The 4,728-nt window shown below is 45.4% G+C and overlaps 1 long non-coding RNA gene across 1 annotated transcript; it reads right to left on the bottom strand.

The window, feature by feature from the left end:
- Positions 1–208: 208 nt before the first annotated feature.
- Positions 209–4,508, bottom strand: LOC118009352. Its single transcript, XR_004678892.1, has 4 exons — positions 4,108–4,508; positions 2,562–2,706; positions 2,063–2,151; positions 209–1,709 (listed from the first exon to the last, which is right to left on the bottom strand). It is a non-coding gene; the product is annotated as an uncharacterized LOC118009352 (long non-coding RNA).
- Positions 4,509–4,728: the final 220 nt, after the last annotated feature.

The following is a 4,728-nucleotide window of genomic DNA, read 5'->3' as shown; positions in this document are numbered from 1 at the left end:
CATAGATGTCTTTTTGTTCATGTCTCCACATGGCAAAAGGGAGTATGCAAGCTTTTATAAAATCACTGATCACATTCACAAGGGCTCCACCATCATGACCTAATTACCTCCCAAAGACCCCACTTCCTAATACCATTTCATTGGGGGTTAGGATTTCATCATATGAATTGGGGGGGGGATGGCACCAACATTCAGTCTATAACACCATTGTAAGGAGTTTAGATTTTATTCTTATGCAAAAGGAAGCCATTGAAAGGGTTTTAATAGGAAAGGGGTGTGTTCATAGGTTAGGTCAACCTTGCAGCAACACAGAGTGGCCATTTTGCAATAGGGTAGAATCTGCCTGTTAATTCTAAGGAGAGGAAGCTGGTAACAATTTAGGACATAAAAATTACGCTGTTGTTGTTGCTGTTGTTGGAGAGACTGGTTACCGGACTGTCAGTAGCTATCAGGGAAGCCAACAAAATCGTCTGTGTGAGATGGTGGCTTACCCTAGGGGGCCAGTGGGGGAAATGAACAGTGGAAGAATCTGACAGGTTTTTCCACACAGAAGTGACAGAGAGGGGCACCTGGGTGGCTCAGCCAGTTAAGCGGCTGACTCTTGGTTTCAGCTCAAGTCATGATCTCATGGGTTGTGGGATCGAGCCCCATGTGGGGCTCTGTGCACAGCAGGGAGTCTGTTTGAGATTCTCTCTCTCCCCCACTGCCCCTCCCCACACTTTTGCCCACACTCTAAAATAAATAAAATTTTTTAAAAAAGAAGTGATAGAAGTGTTGTGTTGCTATCAAGCAGCTAGAACAGGTGGATGTGATACTAGCCACTGAAGTGGAGAAGTCTGGGGAGCTGTGGGTGGTGGACCACGTCAAGGGTGTAGCTTTGAACAGGCTTGCTGCACACAACATGCTGGCAGACACCGGAGAGGAGGTGACGGGCCAACGTCTGCAAGCCACAACTCAGAGGGCAGGTGCTAGGGGGTCAATTTGGTATTTGGGGCCCAGAGAGAGAATTTGAAGGCATAGAAACTGAGGAGATCATCCAGAAGTGGGTAACAGGAGAAAAAGAAAAGAAAGCTCAGGACTGAATTAGAGGTCAACGGTTAAAGGTCAAGGAGGGAAAGAGCGGCCTGCAAAAGAGAACGAAGAGGAATTGGCAAAGAGATGGCAAGTTAATTGAGAATAGAGAGTCCATTAAGCAGGGAGCTGAGGGGCAGGGGGGAAAGAGAAGGATGGAGTGGCTTTCATAGTACATGCTGACGAGAGACTCATTCCAGTCTTCAAAACAACATAAATACATCTCATTTCGATTCGATGTTTATCACCTTAGTTATTTCGTGTGTTCTCCCCACTCACATGTTTTTCCTGCTCACCTGCAGAAATGACAACTGATATCCAAGTCAGGGACACTGTCAAATCCCCATCCTTTCAAGAGAAGTCTTTCATCCTTCTTTCTTTATGAATTTTGAGACTCCCCGAATTCTCTGGATCACTTCTACAATTCTTTCCATTTTGCTAGCATAGGCAGACTCTATAATCTTCAAAAGTCTCCACTTTCCAAATGTAAAACTATTTCAGATGCAGTTTATCATCTTTTGAAAATTATCCATGTTCATTTAAAAACTTATTAGCTCTTCACCTTCAATGTATTTGAATCGCCATGTTGTAGGAGCCCTGGATTATTAAGCTTATCGGAAAGTTAGGACAAGTTTTCCCTAGAGGATGGAGAAGTAGTTTTAAATTCAAAGTAAAAAAAAAAATTCCATATCTTAAAATAGAAGCAAATTTTTTTCTGTTTCACATTCTCTCAAGATACCCGCAATCCTTTTTAAACTCTCTATTTATTATTAAATACAAGCAATTTAGCTCCTTTGTGAGGTTATGCAAATAACTCATCCAGAATTAGCATTTAACATGCAGTTCTTATATCCACACAAATGTTTTGTATAAAGTTGTTTTAAAAAGATTCAAATCTTTATAATTAGGAAGGGAAAATATATTAATAGGAATAAAGGGATACCCTGCTAATCTCCCATATGTAAATTAGCTTATAATTTCCATCACTTACTTTAGAGGCAACAGAACAATGGAACTTTTATTCTTCAATATTGCTGTCTTTCTCCTTCTGCTAGCAAGTATGTGCTTATACATGTATATCTAAGGGAAAATGACAAGGAATATTAAATGCTTTAGTTTTATGGGAAGGAGACGGCTGGTAAGTTGTGAGTGGGGTTGAAGTTGATATTCTGTGCTTTGACAGCCTACGCGATAAACTGCAATGCAGACCCTCTCGGGTTCTCATTTCAACTGGTTGTTTCTCCTTGTCCTCTTTGCTTTCGGGGCTGCAGCCACCCTTGCCCACGTGCCCCTTCCTCCGGTCTCTCCACCCCCCTCCCCAATCTTTACATAAAGGACATTGTAGAACGTATGGGGAACTTGTTCACTCCTCTGAGGGACTTTCTTTTTGCTTTAGTCTCCAGCTTGGCCTTTGGAGGAAGGGATCATGCAGATAGGAGTGGACATTGGCCAACAGTATAGCGCTGGTTAGATTCTTCGGTCTCGCTCACCTTCTGGCGCTTGGCTTTACTCTCTCAAGATTCTAGAAGTGTGATGCATAGTCCTAGGAGTTTACTGTCATCAGATGAACTAGGATGCTGAAGGATTCAAAACCAAGTCCGATACACAACCATGGAAAAGATTAGGTTGTTGAACCTGGAAGCAGATAGGGGAGCTCTGGAGAGACTTCAAATACAAAACAGGCTTAAATATGTCCCCTACAGCTGCCAAGTAGTACAACTAGACAAAAGGGTGAAATGCCTAAGGGATACCTATTTCTCCCTCAGCAAACATCTAGGGAACTACCATGTGCCGGGCAAAGCTGGTGTACTGGACACAAGATGAAAATAAGCACTTATTCCTGGCAGGAATGTCACGGTCTGGTGCAGAAATACACATGCAAGCCAACATTACAACAGGTCACCGGACATGTGACCCCAGAGGTATGCCTAGTTCTCAAAGAGAGAACCGAGGCAGGCTGCCTGCCCCTGCCTGGGGTACCAAGGAAAGCTTGGGATCTGCCCACCTGTCCGCATCTCCATGGCCACCGCCTCCCCCCAGAGGCCCTTAGCTCTCCTCCACCTTCTGCAGCTGCCTCAGGGCCAGTCTCCTGCCTCCAGGCCTCGCTCCCATTCTTTCACCCGCATGGCGGCCCGAGTCCGAAAAGGAAACCTGATCCCATCATTTCTTCCCTGAAAAGCCTTCGCTAACTGTCCCTGACCACAGACCAAAACCCAAACCCGCCATCTGGCTGATTAGGCATAACCGGCTCCTGCTTCCACCTCTAACCTGTTCTCTCCTTACTTCCCACCTTATGCTCCAGATACAGTCACTAACACGTTGTTTAAAGTCATCATTTGTTTCTAAGCCCTGAGCCTCTACACGTGTGTGCTCTCGGCCTGAAACTGACTGATCTGCCCTCAAACTTCACACATACAAATACACAAAAAGAGATGTGTGTGCTCACACATGTATATATATACACACATTGCCCTTCGGCCTATTCACTCATATTCTTTCCTCTGGTCCACAGCGCCCCAACACTCAGTGCTGGCCTCCTGTGGGTACACTCCTGTGTATGCCTTCTGTGTGCACCTCACTGACAAGCTCACCACGCTGTATTGTGCTTGGCTGTTTTATTTATTTGAGAGAGAGAGAGAGCACTCTTCAGCAGGGGGGAGAAGCAGGGGGGAGGGAGAAGGAGAAAATCTCAAGCAGACTCCCCATTGAGCCTGGAGCCGGATGCGGGGCTCCATCTCACAACCCCTGAGACCATGACTCGAGCCAAAACCAAGAGTTGGACACTCAACCGACTCACCCAGCCAGCCCTGTATTTTTTTAATAAGTGAGTAAGGAAACTTTTGAACAATGTTATCCAAAAAATGTAAGGAAGATCCCTGTCCCTGTAAGCATACAAATATATGTCTCTCATCTCAGTAGAGGGACCATTTCAAAAATTCTACAAGTTTCTAAAAGACTATGATGCTGTGAATCTACCTTAGGTCCTTTCTAGAAAGAGGCAATGTCTAAGTAAATAAGGTACAGATTATTCCTTACCAGTGGGCAGCAATGATCGGGCTCCGTGATTCTTTCTCTGAATTGGGCAACATTCTGATTTCGGGGTAAAACACTGAAGGTACGGTCACAAAGCAAAACACTCTTCCCCAGCCAGAGTAGCCGAGTGTAGCAAGCTTCGTCAAGCCGGCTGTAGGACTGCCAAAACACAGGGCCATTTAGCTGAGCGTGGGAGAATCAGGCTTTCGGTTTTCCCTTTCACATCTTATAAAAGTGTGAACATTTTAGCATCTTCATAACAGACCCACTCTTCTCCCAGTCCTATCTCCTTCTCCTTACTGCTTCCATAACTTCAGACTATGAGCACCTGTATTCCTTTGCTTCGCGCTTTCTCATGCTGCCAGAGCCCACGCGGTAGTCTACCAATCGACTCTCCTCTTCAGTCCTCAGGCAAAGACTGCCCGGAGCTGGTATAGGACTGCCCCTCAGGTGGGATAACTTTAGGGCATGTGTCCTGCCCTGGGCTCACAGAGGTTGCAGTGAGATTTGGCTCTGGCTGCCGGAAGTACGAGCTGGCTTGATGGCACATCTTTCCTGTCTCTTTCCCTTACTCCCCCTTTCATGGTTTCCTGTGATCAAACCCACATAAACTCCAAGTCTTGC

This window comes from Mirounga leonina, unplaced genomic scaffold (genome assembly GCF_011800145.1).
Source record: "Mirounga leonina isolate KUSES-001 unplaced genomic scaffold, KU_Mleo_1.0 Mir_127, whole genome shotgun sequence".
In the NCBI taxonomy this organism is placed as follows: Eukaryota; Metazoa; Chordata; class Mammalia; order Carnivora; family Phocidae; genus Mirounga; species Mirounga leonina.
Note: the sequence above shows the minus strand (reverse complement) of the source record. Positions and strands in the feature narration are given on the sequence as shown.